At 45.7% G+C, this 21,760-nt stretch overlaps 1 pseudogene; it reads right to left on the bottom strand.

Moving 5' to 3' along the window:
- Nucleotides 1–3,543: 3,543 nt before the first annotated feature.
- On the bottom strand, nucleotides 3,544–3,661 carry LOC126425694 (5S ribosomal RNA; annotated as a pseudogene).
- Nucleotides 3,662–21,760: the final 18,099 nt, after the last annotated feature.

Below are 21,760 nucleotides of genomic sequence, written 5' to 3'. Positions count from 1 at the left end.
GACGACTATGGGACTTAACTTCTGAGGTATTAAGTCCCCTAGAACTTAGAACTACTTAAACCTAACTAACCTAAGGACATCACAAACATCCATGCCCGAGACAGGATTCGAACCTGAGACCGTAGTGCTCCCTGTACTCAAATCGACGGCGAACTAACTCACAGCAGACCATATATCTTCTCATATGGTTCTGTAGAGGCGGTGAAGAACTTACGGTCGTCACCCTTCCTACGCGTGTGGAAACTTTCTGTTTGTGATATTCACTTCTCTCGTAAACCCGAACTCTCGTGTAATCTCCGATTCGGGGAGGAAAATCTGTCACGGGTCGGATCCGCCTCGCGGATTAACGAGAGTGGCTGGTGAGACGGCCAGCCAGGATGTGGTTTTTAGGCAGTTTTTCACAACGCGAATTTACCCTCGTCCTGCCTCAGATTGTAAAACGCTCACACACTTCAATGTTGAGTCCTGGTCACCAAATGTGGGGTCCTGCACACTCGTCGCGTATAAGGTGCCTAAGGGATGCTGCGTTCTCGGAATGCTATACAACAACTCAAGCAAATAACATTAGTAGCTTTATTTCGATAAAAACAAAACTGTGAGGGTTTCATAGGAGAACTTCCTGGATGAATAATAGGTAAAAAGTGAAAACAGATCCAAAAATGTAGTTATTTAGATGACAATAAAAACAGTACTGGAGTGTCTTTGAAGTAGCTGAAAAAAATACAGTGCATTGTCCAGCAAGCAATGTAGGCACGTCGGACATGTTAAGCGCGATAACGTAACGGAGATAATAGCACTCCATTGGCAGATCCTATAAGAGGCGTTGTGCGTCATTGAGGTGCTTACTGTTCAGTTTCGAAGAGCGTACGTTCCCAGGAATAATACACTACTGGCCATTAAAATTACTACACCACGAAGATGACGTGCTACAGACGCGAAATTTGATCGGCAGGAAAAAGATGCTGTCATGTGTCTTTGAAGTAGCTGAAAAAAATACAGTGCATTGTCCAGCAAGCAATGTAGGCACGTCGGACATGTTAAGCGCGATAACGTAACGGAGATAATAGCACTCCACTGGCAGATCCTATAAGAGGCGTTGTGCGTCATTGAGGTGCTTACTGTTCAGTTTCGAAGAGCGTACGTTCCCAGGAATAATACGCTACTGGCCATTAAAATTACTACACCACGAAGATGACGTGCTACAGACGCGAAATTTGACCAGCAGGAAAAAGATGCTGTCATGTGCAATTGATTAGCTTTTCAGAGCATTCACACAAGGTTGGCGCCGCTGGTGACACCTACATCGTGCTGACATGAGGAAAGTTTCCAACCGATTTCTCATACACAAACAGCAGTTGACCGGCGTTGCCTGGTGAAACGTTGTTGTGATGGCTCGTGTAAGTAGGAGAAATGCGTACCATCACGTTTCCGACATTGGTAAAGGTCGGATTATAGCCTATCGCGATTGCGGTTTATGGTATCGCGACATTGCTCCTCGCGTTGGTCGAGATCCAATGATTGTTAGCAGAATATGGAATCAGTGGGTTCAGGAGGATAATACGGAACGCCGTGCTGGGTACCAACGGCCTCGTATCACTAGCAGTCGAGATGACAGGCATCTTATCCGCATGGCTGTAACGGATCGTGCAGCCACATCTCGATCCCTGAGTCAGCGGATCGGGACGTTTGCAAGACAACAACCATCTGCACGAACAGTTCGACGACGTTTGCAGCAGCATAGACTATCAGCTCGGAGACCATGGCTGCGGATACCCTTGACACTGCATCAGAGGCAGGAGCGCCTGCGATGGTGTACTCAACGACGAATCTTGGTGCACGAATGGCAAAACGTCATTTTTTCGGATGAATCCAGGTTCTGTTTACGGCATAAAGATGGTCGCATCCGTGTTTGGCGACATCGCAGTGAACGCACATTGGAAGAGTGTATTTGTCATTGCTATACTGACGTATCGCCCGGCGTGATGGTACGTGGTGCCATTGCTTACACGTCTCGGTCACCTCTTGTTCACACTGACGGCACGTTGAACAGTGGACGTTACATTTCAGATGTGTTACTACCCGTGGCTCTACCGTTCATTTGATCCCTGCGAAACCCTACATTTCAGCTGGATAATGCACGACCGCATGTTGCAGTTCCTGTACGGGCCTTTCTGAACACAGAAAATATTCGGCTGCTGCCCTGTCCAGCACATTCTCCAGATCTCTCACCAATTGAAAACGTCTGGTCAATGGTGGCCGAGCAACTGGCTCATCACAATACGCCAGTCACTACTGTTGATGAACTGTGGTATCCTGTGGAAGCTGCAAGGGCAGCTTTACCTGTACACGCCATCGAAGCTCTGTTTGACTCAATCCCCAGGCGTATCGAGGCCGTTATTACGGCTATAGGTGGTTGTTCTGGGTACTGATTTCTCAGATCTATCCACCCAAATTGCGTGAAAATGTAATCACATGTCAGTTCTAGTATAATATATTTGTCCAATGAATACTCGTTTATCATCTGCATTTCTTCTTGCTGTATCAATTTTAATGGCCAGTTGTGTAACTTTGAAAATGACAAGGGTGTCGCAAACGAAGAGTGACATGCAAATAAATCCGAGTCCTTGGCTACGTATAATGTTCATGCAAGTTTGACACACAGTTTTCGGATATCCGGCCGAGGTGGCAGGTGCTTATATTCACTTCGTCTAGATGGCGTTGCTATCGTCGTGCGCTCCTGGTCAACGCGCTATTGGCTAACGTCGTTTCTCCGCCTTCTCTGGTCTTGCGTGCATCTTTGCTCCGGCGCTTGTTGTTACACCAGGACATTAAACATGAGATTTTCTCTACACGCAGAGTGACGAGGAACACGGAATTGTCCCAGGAGGAGTGGTGCCATCAGGGAGGGCATCTGGCCATCAGCTGTCACTAACATTGCACAACGTATATAACAACGCCGACCTCGTAGAGAAACGGCAAAAGGCAAAGAAGAAGATGATGACAATGATGATGCGTCTAACACCATGTATCATTCTGTGTTCAGAGTCGGTTAATTCTCGTCCTGCGGCATCTTTACCACACATCAGCCAATATCGAGCCTATACTCGTACCATACGCCGTATTTAGCCGGGCGCCATGTACGACATATCAACAAATGGGAACACCCTTGCCTTGGGTTTTGGCCAGTCATTTTAATTCTGCCAGTGACCGGCAAACGACTTGTAAAATCAGATGAACAGAATGAATACTGTTTTGGTAACAGGTTAGAACTTAAATATAAATAGCAGTAAAGCAAAGTAAGTGGTTACTCGAAGTAAGTTAAGTAGAAAAATAAACTCCTCCGGAACAGGCCATGAAGGCCCAACGGTACCGACCGGCCGCCGTGTCGTCCTCAGCGCACAGGCGTCACTGGATGCGGATATGGAGGGGCATGTGGTCAGCACACCGCTCTACCGGCCGTATGTCAGTTTCCGAGACCGGAGCCGCTACTTCTCAAACAAGAAGCTCCTCAGTTTGCCTCACAAGGGCTCAGTGCACCCCGCTTGCCAACAGCACTCGCGAGACCGGATGGTCACCCATCCAAGTGCTAGCCCAACCCGACAGCGCTGAACTTCGGTGATCTGACGGGAACCGGTGTTACCACTGCGGCCAGGCTGTTGGCGAAGTAAGTCAAGTGATACCGGAGAATTGGATTACAAAATACGACGCTGAAAGTTGAATACAAGTTTCCCATTTTAGGCAGCCAAATGATTGATTAAAATAGAAGAGGATGCAAGACGTAGACTGATAATAGAGAGAAAAACTTTCCTCGAAAAGAGAAATATAGGGTGCTTCAAAAAGATTGATCGGATTTCACAAGATCGTATTTTCTGCATGAATAAACGGAGACACTTTTGGTGAACATCAATTTACGCATCGAAACTAAAGGTGTACTTAAGGTTGAGAACCAAGCGATGTGTGTTTTCGGTTCTATCAAGATTTATTTCCGATCGGTTTTCGGCGAACTGGGCCATCAGCAGGAAACTCACTAGCGTCCAGTAGAGGCGCTAGTCCGTAGAAAAACAAAGAGCCCAGTACGCATACCACCTTTGGTCGTGAGACTAGGTAAGAAATGGCAGATCGAATGCTCATCACTCATGCAGTACACCGAGCACGATAAATGACAGAATTAAGAACCCAGTTCCTCTTGGTGCCAGGTGTAAGTTGCGAGTTCGCGTCGTTTCTTGTAGCGACCTCTCTGGTGCAGCTTGCTTGCTCACTCGCTATTTATTGCCCCGTTTGCGTCAAGTCGATATAGCGACAAAAACGTTTCCACTGCAAAATTCGTTGGGTGCAAAAATGTTTAGTCTGATCCATAAAGTTAATTAAGAACTAGACATGCCTTTAAGATTCAAGCTGTAATTACTGTGCACAATGGACTGGATAATGTGAAGAATTTACGGCCCTAACTATGGATCCTACAGTGGAGAATTACAAACGAATAAATTTGATATGGATGGAAGGTGTTAACACAAACGAGATTTTGAAGAACACATTGATTTATTCGATTAAAACACACATTAAGTGGATCTGAATATCAGTTGGCTTTACAAATGTTCCCTGTGTGAATTCTATCAAGAACTTATTGGTTTTCAGCATTGTTTCAATGAACAAGAAGAGGTGTCCAGAATGAGATTTCCACTCTACAGCGGAGTGTCCGCTGACATGAAACTTCCTGGCAGATTAAAACTGTGTGCCGGACCGAGACTCGAACTCAGGACCTTTGCCTTTCGTGGGCAAGTGCTCTACCAACTGAGGTCCCGCGTACGAGTCTCGGCCCGGCACATAGTTTTAATCTGCCAGGAAGTTTCATGTCAACGCACACTCCGCTGCAGAGTGAAAATCTCGTTCTGGAAACATCCCCCAGGCTGTGGCTAAGGCATGTCTCCGCAGTATCCCTTCTTCCAGGAGTGCTAGTTCTGCAAGTTTCGCAGAATACTATCTGTGAAGTTTGGAAGGTAGAAGACGAGGTACTGGCGGAATCAAAGCTGTGAGGACGGGCCGTGAGTCGTGCTTGCGTAGCTCAGTTGGTAGATCACTTGTCCGCGTTAGGCAAAGGTCCCGCGTTCGAGTCTCGGTCCGGCACACAGTTTTAATCTGCCAGGAACTTTCAAGAAAAGGTGTCCCTTGGACACAACTGTCGTTGTGAAAATTGCTCAGGAACTTTTATCTAAATTAATACACTGGCTATTGGTCTGCTAGTTACTGAGAAACTCAGGCAGCTAAGCGGGATAGCCACGTGGTCTGGGGCGCCTTGTCACGGTCCATGCGGCTCCCTCCGTCGGAGGTTCGAGTCCTCCCTCGAGCATGGGTGTGTATGTCGTCCGTAGCCTTAGTTAAGTTGGATTAGGTAGTGTGTAGGCTTAGGGACCCATAAGATGCCAGAGCTGTTAATTACGCATACTCGTAATTAATCAGCTTGAGACTTGCAGAACGCAGCCGTCATGGGCGTGGCTCCGTGAGACACGAGAAGGGTCAAGCTTCCATCGACACTGTAATAAATACATTTCCAAACAAACGGAACATTTCATGCAAATTTGATGTATATAGCACGCTGTCTTCATAGTGCTGCAATTTTAATGAAAAACATGAAGAATTCCTGTCGAAGAAAAGACAATTCCCCACTTTTTAAAACAAGTTCTGAGTGCTTATTCACATCTCCTCGGCATTTAGAAAGCCACTTTTGCGTGTAACCAAATGCAGTTTACGAAAATGAGAATTCTTAAGAGCAGAGGAGGAACGACCACTGATTACGTATAAGAAAACAAAATAATATTTATAACAACAGTTTTAGGAGACCGACACTCAAACAAATGTACAATAGGACGCAGCTTTAACCTACTTCTTCCTGCTTGGGTACTTGGATCACAATGAAAGGAAAGTTAATGCTTATCTTCCAGCAGTTCTTAAATAAACACTTCTAGTAATCGGAGGAAAAAGTAGTTCATAGCTGTCTTCGCAGAAGAATAATACAGTGAGTAGTCAATACGGAATAGTGGCCCATGTATCCTGAATGGAGTGAATTACGCTTCCCAAATGAAGCACGTCTATTAAGAACTGGTTTCCTTCGTAATTTGTAGGCCCCTAGTATTTCATAAACAGTCCAAACGATCAGACATACTACGAAAAAGGGTGAATATTTTGTTCTATGGTTAGCACACGTAAACTTTTTGTGCACCGACGTAGTGACGTGTTTGTTAACGTTTCGGGAGAAATTTTTCATAATGGAAATGGAATACCCTCCGAGAGAATGAAAACTGCCCGGCCTGCTTATTTTCTGTACCATTAGGTAAGTTAAATGAAACTACACTGAACCGGAAGTTTCGATCTTCACACGCACCATCTTTCCCACATTTATCGCTAAGCAGGCGACATATTTACAATATAACACGTGCCCAAGCACTGCTTGCTGTTGGTTCGTATTTGGAACAAAATAGAGCAGAGCTTCCGCGTGGGATTGATTCGAAAAGGGCTTGTAGGTTTCCGGAGGTAGCTGCCTGCAGATGTCTACGTAGACATGATGCAGTTCGCGTAAATTACGAGCAGGTCGGTTGTGGGTACAGAGCTAGAGTCCAGTAACGTCCCAGGTGTGATCTGTCAGACTCAGATCGGACAAATTTAGCCGTCAAGATATCAAAGAGAGTCCACCATCATATTCCTCAAACCAATGTAGAACGATTCTGACTTTTGACATGGCCTTTAGCATGCGACCAGCTAACCAGATTCGCCATTTCCGAGATACCCGTTCTCAGGCACCGGGCCGTATCAATCTGCACTTTCTCCAAGTCTATTGTGCCAAGTGATTTCCCCACTGGCGTCGGTATCGTCACTAGAATGGTACCTATTCGTGTCTCTTCTGTTTATATACTTCCCTTACCGCGTCACCTGCACGCAACGGCACCAGGTGCCACTGTACTTATAGAACAGCTTCACAAAACAATCAAAATCTGTTTTAATGGCTTAATTATTTTCAGTGACCGGTGATACACAGCTTTAGTGTACTTATAGAATGGCTTCATGGAGCCATCAAAAGCTGCTGTAATGTGTATTTACTTACCGACAACGTAATTACAGAGCGACTTCACGAAACCATCAAAAGCTGATGTAATGTGTCAAATATTTTCTGTGAAAAATTCTGCACATCTTCAGTGTACATAAAGAACGGCTTCATGGAACTACTAAAAACTGCTGTAACGTGTACTTATTTATCACTGACGCACATAAAGAACGGCTTCATGAAGCCACCAAAAGCTGCTCTAACGTGTATTTACACCGAAGAAATGGCTCTGAGTACTATGGGACTCAACTGCTCAGGTCATAAGTCCCCTAGAACTTAGAACTACTTAAACCTAACTAACCTAAGAACAACATACACATCCATGCCCGAGGCAGGATTCGAACCTGCGACCGTAGCGGTCGCGCGGTTCCAGACTGTAGCGCCTAGAAACGCTCGCCACCAGCGGCCGGCTTACACCGAAGAGGTAAAGAAACTGGTACACCAGCTTAATATCGTGTAGGACTCCCGAGCACGTGGAAGTGCCGCAACTCGACGTGGCATGAACACGGCTAATGTCTGAAGTGTTGCTGGAGGGAACTCACACTATAAATCCTGCAGAGCTGTGCATCAATTCTAAGAGTAGGATTAGGTGGAGATCTAGCACGTTCAACGGCATCCCAGATATGCCCAACAATGTTCATGTACGGGTAGCTTGGTGGCCAGCGGAAGTGTTTAAACTCAAATGAGAGTTCCTGGAGCCACTCTGTAGCAATTCTGGACTGGGTATCGCATTGTCCTGGTGGAATTTCCCAAGTCCGTCGGAATGCACAATGGACATGAATGGATGCAGGTGATGAGACAAGGTGCTTACGTACGTGTCACCTGTCAGAGTCGTGTCTAGACGTATCAGGGGTCTCATATCACTCTAACTGCACAGGCCCCACACCATTACAGAACCTTCACCAGCTTGGACGGTGCCCCGCTGACATGCAAGGTCCATGGACGTATGAGGTTGTCTCCATACCCGTACACGTCCATCCTTTCGATACAATTTGAAACGAGACTCGTCCGACCAGGCAACATGTTTCCAATCATCGAAAATCCAATGGCGGTGTTGACGGGCCAGGGCGGGGCGTAAAGCTTTGTGTCGTGCAGTCATCAAGCGTACACAAGTGGGTCTTTGGCTCCGAAAGCCCATATCGTTGAATGGTTCGCACGCTGGCGCTTTCGATGGTCCAACATTAAAACCTGCAGCAATTTGCGGAATGGTTACACTTCCGTCACGTTGAACGATTGAATTCATTCGACGTTGGTCTCGTTGTTGCAGGATCTTTTTCCGTCAGCAGCGATGTCGGAGATTTAATGTTTAAGCGGCAACCCTGCAGAGTTACCATGGAATACTACTATATGGCTGCCCAAATCATCACAGAACCCATACAATGTTTCCTTTTTTTGGACGTGAACTCGATCCGAAGTTGAAAAGAGCGTAAAACAAGTCTCATCCGATTAAATGAGATTCGTTTGTTGCTCCGTTATCGAGGTTTTATGGCTTCGGCGGCACGTTTTCCTGTTATGGGCTTCATTGATTGCTTCACTGGCGTGTGGTTTTGAGAATGCCAGCTCGCAAATCGCAGTTTATGGGGCTCCGTTGGTATTGTTTGGATGCTGACAGAATTCACGAGTGCGACATTCAGTTCTGCAGTCGCTTTAGAAGCTGTAGACCTTTTACTTTTTGTCAGAATTCTCTTCGTCTGTCACGATCAGTCAACGCACATCTTCATGCGCGTCGTGATTTAGTCGACGATTTTCCGTTTTCCCTGTACGTGATATAAACTGAAAAGTCAAAGAAACCGCTACACCTGCCTAATATCGTGTAGGGCCCCGCGAGTACGCAGAAGTGCCGCAACACGACGTGGCATGGACTCGACTAATATCTGAAGTAGTGCTGGAGAGAACTGAAACCATGAATCCTGCAGGGCTGTCCATAAATCCGTAAGAGTGCGAGGGGTGGAGATGTAGTCACCCCCGATATGCTCAATAGTGTTCATATCTGCAGAGTTTAGTGGCCAGCGGAAGCATTTAAATTCAGAAGAGTGTTCCTGGAGCTCATTGTCCGCAGAAATTGACCAAATCCGTCGGAATTCACTCCATATCATTGCAACTGCACATGCTCCACACCATTACAGAGCCTCTACCAGCTTGAACACTCGTCTGCTGACGTGCAAGGTCCATGGATTCATGAGGTTGTCTCCATACCCGTACACGCTCATCCGCTCGATTCCATTTGGAACGAGACTCGTCCAACAGGCAAAATGTTTCCAGTCATCAACAGTCCAATGCCGGTGTTGACGGGCCCAGGCGAGGCGCAAAGATTTCTGTAGTGTCATAGGGTACACGCGTGAGCCTTCTGCTCCGAAAGCCCATATCGATAATGTTTCGTTGAATGGTTCGCGCGCTAACACTTGATGGCTCAGCTCTGAAGTCTGCAGCAATTTGTGGAAGGGTTGCACTTCTGTCACATTGAACGATCTCTTCAGTCGTCGTTGGTCCCTTTCTTGCAGGATCTTTTCCCGGCCGCAGCCATGTCGGAGATTTAATGTTTAAGCGGATTCCTGATATTCGCGACACGCTGGTGAAACGGTCGTACTGGAAAATCCCCGTTTAATCGCTATCTCGGAGATGCTGCGTCCCATCGCTCGTGCGCCAACTATAACACCACGTTCAAACTCACTTAAATCTTGATAATCTGCCATTGTAGCAGCAGTAACCGATCTAACAACTGCGCCAGACGCTTGTTATATTATATAGGCGTTGTCGACCACAGCGTCTCATTCTGGCTGTTTACATATCTCTGTATTTGAACTAGCTTCAGTGTATTTATCGACAAGCAGCTTCGCTTAAGCGAGCATCTTCAAGTCACAGACATTTCATATGGTTGAAGCAGAAGTACATAAGTATTATTAGCTGCAGTATTTATCACACAAACTTAAGACGTGAATAAAGCACAACTTCACCATTGCAGATATCTGGTTTAAAAATCATGAAGAAATTTGTACACTTGGAAGAAACCTGGGTATGGAATGTGCACTGTGTAAGTGATATAAATGCATACTTTTTTATTTGTGGTGACTTAATATGTACATATGTCAGTGTGCTGCTGGTTTTTTGTCTGTAACGAACAGTCTTCCCACAATCGTATAATTTACTACCTGATGTTTTTGCACAGTCGTAACTGCTCCACCAAGTTGACTAAGCCTGTCAGTATAACCTGCCCATTTTGTGTCCACACAATCACACTTCAACGTCTGACCAGCTGCCCAGGGGAAAGTAAGTGTAAATGGTTTCCTTTTGCCACACGTTCTTGTAGGTACTAACCAACCTAAAAACATACTGCTATAATAGTTAGTATGAAAATGATGTAAATAGTCGTTGTTCAGTACACTGGTCTTAGTCACCAAAAAATCTGTCTGCACTTGTATCCATTACACCCTGTGTAACGGTAAAACAAAGAAACCAGATTATAAAATGCTTCAAATGGCTCTAATCACTATGGGACTTAACATCTGAGGTCATGAGTCCCCTTGACTTAGAACTACAAAACCTAACTAACCTAAGGACATCACACACATCCATGCCCGAGGCAGGATTCGAACCTGCGACCGTAGCAGCAGTGCAGTTCCGGACTGAAGCGCATAAAACCGCTCGACCACAGCGGCCGGCTAGATTTTCGTGAGTGGGCCAAATTTTTATGTTCGTTCCGTTGCAAAATGGTTCAATTGGCTCTGAGCACTATGGGACATGACATCTATGGTCATCAGTCCCCTAGAACTTAGAACTACTTAAACCTAACTAACCTAAGGACGTCACACAACACCCAGTCATCACGAGATAGAGAAAATCCCTGACCCCGGCGGGAATCGAACCCGGGAACCGGGGCGTGGGAAGAGAGAACGCTACCGCACGACCACGAGCTGCGGACAACACGAATAGAGACTGTTAAAGCGAGTAAACACCCTTGCAAAGAAAAGACAAGACAGAATTAAGGCGCCAGCAAAACACAAAAGAAAATTCCACAGCCACCATGCACTGGATTCTTCTTATAACTCGTCGCCAATGTAGTATCCTGCCCACTTGTCTAATATAGGGTGCTTAGGAAGCTGTTTTCGAGGATCGCTATACAACAATTCAAGCAAATAGTATCAATGGAGTTTATTGCAGTAAGCCAAATTGACAGTACTTAACTTTGCTTATTCACAAAGGTGTGTCGCAAGCAACCTTCGGTATATACAATTTCAGTGTAAACAAAACAGAAGAGTCACTGCTATCGCGTTTGCATGATGGCTCTTCTTCTACTCCGGCCGCGGCTACACGGCGCGGCACTTTTATTCTCTTCGTGTAAACGCCACTCCAGCCGTGGTGTCATCCTAGTCAGGGTACTGTTAGCTGACTTCGTCTCACGGCCCTCTCACAGTCCTCTCCTCTTTGTCCAATCGATATTATCTTGTTGAACAGAGCTAAGAACTTTGTCGTCATTTGCTCAATATGCGGAATGAAACTCCAATTCTCATCTAGATATACCCCTAAGTAACGGGCATCTCTAAATGAGAATTGGAGTTTCATTCCGCATATTGAGCAAATAACGACAAAGTCCTTAGCTCTGTTCAACAAGATAATATCAATTGGACAAATAAGATTTCATTTGCCGTCAAAAGCAATAAATATCTACCATAACAGTATATTGGCACCAATAGTAGGGCACGCATCCAGTGTGTGGGCCCACAGGTTAGCTCTGGTGCGGCCTGTCGCTGCTGTCAGGCGAATACAGAGGAACGTTTTGTTGAGCTGTATTGGAGCATTCAGCACAAGTCCCACAGATGCACTGTTGGTAATCATGGGTCTATGTCCACTAGACCTGATAAAAAGGCAGCACGCAGCCTTCCACTGGCTGCACAAACAGAACATCGACAAGGTGCAAAATATAATGGGCAGTCCTCTGATGAACGTTAAAGCTATTGCTTGATATTTGGCAGGACGAATGGGATAGGTCCAGTACAGGCCGTAGAGTCCACGGGTTTCTACCCACAGTCAGAGGAAGACTAAAGAATAAGATAATGAAGCCCTCACAGGGCCTAGTTCACTACCTTACAGGTCACGGTCCCTATCCCACGTACCTGCATAAAATAGGAAAAAGTCCAACACCGGAGTGTCACAGTGGTGCCTACGAAGGATCGCCGGAACATACAGTGTTTGAGTGTCCAATATACGAACAGGCTGTCTCAGTTGAGAGACAGTTTCTGCAAACAAGGAATGTCAATGAAATATTGACGAATGGCGAATTGTTCAGCAATTTCGCAAAATCGGTAAATAAAATCTCAAGGGAGGTCCAGCGAGCCTACCCTAGGAGAGGGTAAAAGCGCTTCAGATCTAATGCGCAGTTATAAATATGTAAATACAATGTTTGTTTAAGTCCTTGACTTGTAGTAGCTAGTAGTTGTAGGTAGCTCAGTATGGTAGTGGCGGGACTAAAAGAGTAGTACAAATGGAGTGGTTTCTTCTAGTAGTAGCGGCCCGCCTCCACGTGGCTAGGGACGCGCAACTCTCTGGGAAGAATCCAGAGAGGCTAAGAGGCCGATCATTCACTTATAGCACAATGTTGTTTATTTAATAGATAGTGTGCATACACTAATAAACCACTTCTGTAGAACTAATGGCAGAGTTAGTCTTAACACACCCAGACAGTGGGTTATGTATGTTTCATAAAACTCTGGAAAAAAAAGACCGTCCACTCTGCTCTTCCGCTGTCCATCATCGGGCCGGCGCTTGTCGTTACGCCGGAACAGACCTGATCTGCAATATTGTAAAATTTTCTCAGGATGACCTTGTGTGTATTGTGTACTGAACCGAGGACCTAGAAACTATGGTGAGGCTTAGTCCCGCCGTAGCCCCCAGTGGTTCACAACCGCACAAAAGGCTACAGCAGTCCACCTACCCCACTCCTCAACCAGGCTTATTGTGCGGTTCGGCCCCCAGTTGCCCCCCTCCACCCCCCCCACCCCCCCCCCCCCCGAACGTCTCATACCAGACGACAGACGAGTGTACCCCAAATGTTTGCGTGGTAGAGTAATTATGGTGTACGCGTACGTGGAGAGACAGTGTTTGCGCAGCAATCGCCGACATAGTGTAACTGAGGCGGAATCAGAGGGACCAGCCCGAATTCGCCGAGGCAGATGGAAAACCGCCTTAAAAACCATCCACAGGCTGGCTGGCACACCGGACCTCGACACTACTCCGCCCAGGAAGCAGACTAATGTATATACTTTGCCTTGTTTTAATAAAAGACGTATGAGACTACTTTTAAAGCTTACATGAGTTGTAGTCATCAAGTTTTACTTAATACCTAGAAAAATAAAATTTCGTAAATAAGAATTTGTTTGTATTCTGGCACAGGTCTGCAGTCTTGTTGCAATGTTGCTCGGATATTCTTTACTTAAAACTTGCGGGCTGATAGGCCGTGGTCCAAGTATAAAACTCTCCCCTGACGTTTCGTCTCCGACTGCGGGAGACATCCTCGGATGTACAGCGGCGAACTGCGAAGAGAACTTGAGGAAGCGCTGATTATATAGGCAATACAGAGGGCGCCACTGTCGATCAGGTGGCGTCGCCTATGAGATTGTCTCTGGTAATGCCAACATTCTCGATTGAAAGTAATCGTTCGTCAAGCTTGCGGTACAACGTTGACATCCAAATTCTATCCAGTTTAACACCTTCGTCTTTCCTGTGACAATTATTACGGTGTTTATCAATCTCGATAGCCTGCGTGCATAATAATGCGAAGTTTTTGATATGACGCTCGTCTCGCTGAATTTTATTTCATGATCACCTTCCTGGTAAACATGTTCCGCTACGGCCGATTTATCCGTGTGACTCAGGCGGCAATTCCTCTTATGTTCAACAAGACGAGTGTATATACTTCTCTTTGTGCTACCGATATAAACTTGTCCACAACTACCAGGAATTTTATATACCCCCGGTGTAGCCGAAGGGTGTCGTGCATCTTTTGCCGATCTCTGATATTGTACCCACAGTTGGACAGAACAGTGGCCAAATTCTGTGTGCCGAGACACAGAAAGCAGACACTGTTGTCAGTACATATACGTTCCGCATCCTCACTGACGCCTAACAAAGCAAGCAAGGTCGTTTCTCTTATCTCGGCACCTCCTTGAATAAAAAGGGTCCAAATTTCTAGCGGATTTTTAGCGCCAGGCGCTATTTTGAGGAGATAAGTAAATCCTCTCATAATGTTGTATCAAATACCAGCTTCCGGAATACTGCTCTCAAGTATGTAGGAAAACAGGCTATTACTGCCTCCTCTTATTCTTTTATCGAAGTTATCAATAGCAACGAAACCAATAGCAAGTTTTTGTATGAATATGTACGGATTTTTAATTACTTCGGTGTCGCTGTTAACCGTCTCACAGACATGCGTGTGTACGTCTCAACAACAAAAAAAGGGCCTAAGCACTATGGGACGTAATAGCGGAGGTCATCAGTCCCCTAAACTTAGAACTACTTAAACGTAACTAACCTAAGGACATCACACACATCCATGCCCGAGGCAAGATTCGAGCCCGCGACCGTAGCAGCCGCATGGTTCCGGATTGAAGCGCCTACAACCACTCGGTCACCGCGGCCGGCACGTCTCAACATGTTGCGTAGCTGCGAAGCTTGTTGTGTCACTCTCGTACATACTGACATCCGCACGCCATAGCACCGTATCACGGCGATAGAGGAGGACAAGCTAAATTACGCTGCCATTAAATCACCTTCAGTTTATCAATCGCCTGCGTTATTTTGTGTCTCCTCTTCGAGTGGTGTGGCGTGAGGCTTCATTGTGTACCAAGACTGCAGATATGTAGCTGCTAAGGAACAAAATATTAACTACGGTAATTTTATTTTTAGACTTTCTTACTACTCCTCATATATCTTGGATGCTTGATAACTGTGGTGTCACCGCCAGACACCACACTTGCTAGGTGGTAGCTTAAATCGGCCGCGGTCCATTTAGTACATGTCGGACCCGCGTGTCGCCACTGTGTGATCGCAGACCTAGCGCCACCACAAGGCAGGTCTCGATATACGATAAAGCACTCGCCCCAGTTGTACGGACGACATTGCTAGCGACAATACGGACGAAGCCTTCCTCTCATTTGCCGAGAGTCAGAATAGCCTTCTGCTAAGTCCATGGCTACGACCTAGCAAGGCGCCAATTGTAACAGTGCATCTATCTTACGAGTCGCATTTGTATAGTCAAGAGAGATGTATCACAAGGAGTCATTAAAGTTAAGTATAAAGCAGCTACGTACTTTTCTTGCTACCATTCAATAGTTATCCTGTTCCAGAATTCACGCCCGTCTGCGTTAGATAGCGTGCCTATCGGCCCCCTCAAAATAACACTGTGTCGGCACTTCTGTCGACACATCAATAACACCATTAACCGATATCATCTTCTTCATTTCGTGGCGTTGCAACCCTGCGCGGGTGTTATCCTTTTCAACAACTTTCCTCCATTCTCTGCCATCCTCTAACTCTGATGGATTTAGTATATTTCTGTTCTTTCTACCAGGTCGTCGTCGTCCCGGACATAAATTATCTTTATTAATTTCTTCCTGTAGTCACGCTCTACAATATGTAGATGTTTTATGGTATCTTATTGAAAGAATAGCCGTTAACAAACGTGTTGGGAAGCAAATCATCTACGTATTTTTCAAAAGAAACTTCTCACCATTTTCGTGAGCGGTTTGGGAAGACAGTGGATGAGAGTATAGGGTTTGCAATAGGCAGCTCTCGAGAGTGAGTTGTCTGCCTTGATCACTGCGTCATCGCACGCTTTACTGGGTTTTGCTTGCATCCGTGATGGCATGCTCTCAGTAAACCCCATACTCCGATCGGAATCCTCTGAAGACAATTCTTTGACAACCCGTGACTTCTATGAGGCTAAGACATATGTCAAACTGAAATGGTTCAAATGGCTCTGAGCATTATGGGACTCAACTTCTGAGGTCATTAGTCCCCTAGAACTTAGAGCTAGTTAAACCTAACTAACCTAAGGACATCACACACATTCATGCCCGAGGCAGGATTCGAACCCTGCGACCGTAGCGGTCGCTCGGTTCCAGACTGTCGCGCCTAGAACCGCACGGCCGCTCCGGCCAGCTATGTCAAACTGAAACCCCTTAGAAATGCTACAAGGTTTTGTTTGATATTTTCAGAAATGACCCAGTATCTGAAATCAAATGTAGACTTTCCACAGGAAAGATCTCGGCATTTCCTTATTTGATTCAGGAATAGGCTGCTTCTGGTGAATGGCCGCACACGTTTCATCAAATTCGCATGTAGCATCCATTATTATGTGTCTCCGTTTCATTCTTCAATACGACTGCTGTAACATTATTGGCGATTACTTCATCTCGATTTGATCTGAAATGAATAGCCCACCTCACATATGTTTCATTCTAGAAAGGAAGTGTTTAGGAACTTAAAATGACAAATTGTACTCAACCAGTGGTAGTAGCCATTCTTTATTATATTAGTACTTAAATATAGCCAACTTAAATTAGGAACAACATTTTGGATCTCTCATTTACTAAGTTCTCGATAGAAGTTCTCCAAGAATGCGCGTAATTTCTTTTTAATCGTAATACTATGAAATGTTTTCCCCTTACAGCTATTCTTTATCCTCTGTTCAGCGAGCTGCTTTTTACACGCACATGTGAAGCACCACACTTCTAAAACGCTTGTCATTTAGTCGGATGAACCCAACACGAAATCTCATCTACAACATTAAAAAAGAGGTTTAATATTCCTACGCTACTGGACATTAAAATTGCTACACCAAGAAGAAATGCAGATGATAAACGGGTATTCACTGGACAAATATATTATACTACAACTGACATGTGATTACATTTTCACGCAATCAAGGTGCATAGATCCTGAGAAATCAGTACCCAGAACAACCACCTCTGGCCGTAACAACGGCCTTGATACGCCTGGTCTTTGACTCAAACAAAGCTTGGATGGCGTGTACAGGTACGGCTGCCCATGCAGCTTCAACACGATACCACAGTTCATCAAGAGTAGTGACTGGCGTATTGTGACAAGCCAGTTGCCCGGCCACCATTGACCAGACGTTTTCAGTTGGTGAGAGATCTGGAGAATCTGGTGGCCAGGGCAGCAGTTGAACATTTTCTGTATTCTAGAAAGGCCCGTACAGGACCTGCAACATGCGGTCGTGCATTATCCTGCTGAAATGTAGGATTTCCCAGGGATCGAATGAAGGGTAGAACCACGGGTTGTAACACATCTGAAATATAACGTCCACTGTTCAAAGTGCCGTCAATGCGAACAAGAGGTGACCGAGACGTGTCACCAAAGGCTCCCCGTACTATCACGCTGGGTGAGACGCCAGTATGGCTATCACGAATACACGCTTCCAATGTGAGTTCACCGCGATGCGACGGATGCGACCATCATGATGCTGTAAACAGAACCTCGATTCATCCGACAAAATTACATTTTGCCATTCTTGCACCCAGGTTCGTCGTTGAGTACACCATCGCACGCGCTCCTGTTTGTGATGCAGCGTCAAGGGTAACCGCAGCCATGGTCTCCGAGCTGATGGTCCATGCTGCTGCAAACGTCGTCGAACTGTTCGTGCAGATGGTTGTTGTCTTGCAAACGTCCCCATCTGTTGACTCAGGGATCGAGACGTGGCTGCACGATCCGTTACAGCCATGCGGATAAGATGCCTGTCATCTCGACCGCTAGTGATACGAGGCCGCTGGTATCCAGCACTGCGTTCCGTATTACCCTCCTGAACCCACCAATTCCGTATTCTGCTAACAGTTATTGGACCTCGACCAACGCATCAATGTCGCGATACGATAAACCGCAATCGCGATAGGCTACAATCCGACCTTTATCAAAGTCGGAAACGTGACGGTACGCATTTCTCCTCCTTACACGAGGCATCACAACTACGTTTCACCAGGCAACGCCGGTCAACTGCCGTTTGTGTATGATAAATCGGTTGGAAACTTTCCTCATGTCAGCACGTTGTAGGTGTCGTCACCGGTGCCAACCTTGTGCGAATGCTTTGAAAAGCTAATCATTTGCATATCACAGCATCTTCTTCCTGTCGGTTAAATTTCGCGTCTGTACCACGTCATCTTCGTGGTGTAGCAATGTTAATGGGCAGTAGTGTAGTAGATCACTGCACGCTACGTCCCTACAGAGACGGCGGCAATCTCGCTCCTGTTTTCTTGCGCAACAGAGTTAGAGTTCCAAGTCCAGTGACAGTCGACATGGCGTTAAACAACAGAATAAAAGAAAGGCAGATTCATGCCAGGCAGTGTTCACTGCGTATTATACAAGCAGGGAAACTCTTGCACAACGCCGTGACCTTGGCACACGGTAGCTGCCGCCGCAACTTCTGCCAACAATAAAATAGTCGCAGGGAAGAATGGGCACCATTACTCATCACGTTTCACGTGCAGTCAGCGCCCACGGCTGAGGAGGCGGCGCCGCTGTCTAGCCGAGTCACCGCCGTGGTGGCCCACACTGCACCTGGCGTAATCGTAAAGTGAGGCCATAAAAGTCATGCGATACCTCCTAATACCGTGTCGGAACTCTCTTGCCAGGCGTGGTGCAGCAACAAGTCCCTTGTAGAAATATTGAGCCATGCTGTGGTGTGCGTACTGTAAGACCTTCGGTACACACACCATCAGATTATTTGACTTGTCGCTCAAGCGCAGTAGGCGAGTGGCAGCAATATGTCTCGTGGTCTTATCGTTGCGTGTTTATTTTCTGCCGTTAGGTCAGACGATAGGAGTGACACTTGCACGCTTAGAGTAGCAGGTTGACGGTGACCAACTTTAAACAGAACTTGATTAATTTGCACACACATTTATTAAAATAATAGTAATTATAAACCTTACTTAACTTGATTCTGGATGCTATTTACAATTGACAATCTGAAGTTCGTTTGGTCTTGGTACGTTAATCTTATTCTCACATATCTCTGATACTTGACAAAGTGTCTATACATTTCTCTTCATGGCTATGTACAGGAATATGATAATCTTATTAGGCGCAGACTGAAACTTGACTATAGACTGGTACAGACTTACTAATCGGAGGTCTGTAAACTCGTTTAATACCTCGCGTGTTCAACTAGCACTGCACGAGTGGGATCCGCGATGAGAAAAGGTTCTACGTTAGCAGCAATCTCATTGGCTGCGTTACATATTAATACGCGGATCGGCGGAAGCAGAATTTGGTCCGTCTCTAAGACAGCGCCATCTCGTAGTGCGGAGACGGACGAGCGCTGCGCCTGCGCTGTTGTGCTTAGCGGGGCGCGCTCTATTGGGAGAGTTGTCTACGCGCTGACTACGCGGAACTATGTACACAACACATGCTATACCTTTTCATAACTTTAAAAGTGGTGCCGGTGTAGGATGTTATGCGCGAACTGAATTCACGACTATGTCCCATAATTGTTCTAAGAGATTCATGTCGGACGATCTCGGTGGCCAAGTCATTCGCTCGAACTCTCCAGAACGTTTTCCAAACCAAAGATCCGTACCCAAAGACTGGAAAGTTGCACAGGTCACACCAGTATTCAAGAAAGTAGTAGGAGTAATCCACTACAGGCCCATATCGTTAACGTCGATATGCAGCAGGACTTTGGAATATATATTGTGTTCGAACATTATGAATTACCTCGAAGAAAACTTTCTATTGACACACAGTCAACATTGGCTTAGAAAACATCGTTCCTTTGAAACACAACTAGCTCTTTATCCGCATGAAGTGTTGAGTGCTATTGACAAGGGACTTCAGACCGATTCCGTATTTCTGGATTTCCGGAAAGCTTTTCACACTGTACCACACAAGCCGCTCGTAGTGAAATTCTGTGCTTATGGAATATCGTCTCAGTTATGTGACTGGATTTGTGATTTCCTGTCAGAGAGGTCATAGTTCGTAGAAATTGACGGAAAGTCATGGAGTAAAACAGATGTAATTTCAGGCGTTCCCCAAGGTAGTGTTATAGGCCCTTTGCTGTTCCTTATCTACATAAACGAATTGGGAGACAATCTGAGCAGCCGTCTTCGGTTGTTTGAAAATGACACTGTCGTTTATCGACTAATAAAATCATGAGAAGAGCAAAATAAACTGCAAAACGATTTAGAAGAAATATCGGAATGGTGCGAAAATTGGCAGTTGACCCTAAATAACGAAAAGTGTGATGTCATTCACATGAGTGCTGAAAGGAACTCGTTAAACTTCGGTTACACGATTAATCAGTCTAATCTAAAAGCCGTAAATTCAAGTAAATACCTAGGCATTACCATTACCAACAACTTAAACTGGAAGGAACAAATAGCAAATGTTGTGGGGAAGGCTAACCAAAGGCTGCGTTTTATTGGCAGGACACTTAGAAAATGTAACAGACCTACTAAGGAGACTGCTTGTCCGTCCTGTTATAGAATACTGCTGCGCGGTGTGGGTTCCTTACCAAACAGGACTGGCGAAGTACATCGAAAAAGTTCAAAGAAAGGCAGCACGTTTTGTATTATCGCGAAATATGGGAGAGAGTGTCACTGAAATGATACAGGATTTGGGCTGGACATCTTTAAAAGAAAAGCGTTTTTCGTTGCGACGGAATCCAATCACCAACTTTCTCCTCCGAATGCGGAAATATTTTATTGACGTCGACCTTCATAGGGAGGAACGATCACCACGATAAAATAAAGGAAATCAGAGCTCGTACGGAAAGATGTAGGTGTTCATTCTTTCCGTGGGCTATACGAGATTGCAATAATAGAGAATTGTGATGGTGGTTCGATGAACCCTCTGCCAGGCACTTAATGTGATTTGCAGAGTATCCATGTAGATGTAGACGTAGATGAATAGCGAACAATTGTGGCCTGGTGAAATGTTCGAGAACATGAATTCCATGAAATAGTGCAAATGATCTCCTAGTAATCGAACACAACCGCCTCCAGACACTGATTGGTTCAGTTGGACTACAGGACTTAGTCCATTCCACGTAAACACAGAGCAAACCACTATGGAGCCACCATAAGCTTGTGCAATGCCTTGTTGATAACTTGGGTCCATGGCTTCGTGGGGTCTGCGCCACACTCTAACCATACCATCATCTCCTACCAACTGACTAGGCCATGGTTTTACTGTCGTCTAGGGTCCAACCGACATGGTTACGAGCCTAGGAGAGGTGCTGCAGGCGATGTTGTACTGTTAGCAAAGGCATTCGTGACCGTCGTATGCTGCCATAACCCATTAACGGCCGCTCTGACCTAATAGAAACATTCGTCGAACGTCCCACTCCGATTTCTGAGGTTATTTCTGGCAGTGTTGCTTGCCTGTTAGTACCGACAACTCTACGGCTACGCTGCTGATCTCGGTCATTAAGTGAGGGCCGTTGGCCATTGCGTTGTCCATGGTGAGAGGCAATGTCTGAAATTGGTACTGTCAAACCACTATTGACACTGTGGATCTTGGAATACTGAATTCTCTAAATATTCCCGAAGTGGAGCGTCCCATGCGTCTGGCTCCAGATACAAAATGGTTCAAATGGCTCTAAGAATTATGGGACCTAACATCTGAGGTCATCAGTCCCCTAGAACTTAGAACTACTTAAAC

This window comes from Schistocerca serialis, chromosome 1, assembly GCF_023864345.2.
Source record: "Schistocerca serialis cubense isolate TAMUIC-IGC-003099 chromosome 1, iqSchSeri2.2, whole genome shotgun sequence".
NCBI classification, from domain to species: Eukaryota; Metazoa; Arthropoda; class Insecta; order Orthoptera; family Acrididae; genus Schistocerca; species Schistocerca serialis.
This window is presented reverse-complemented; position numbering and strand designations above follow the sequence as displayed.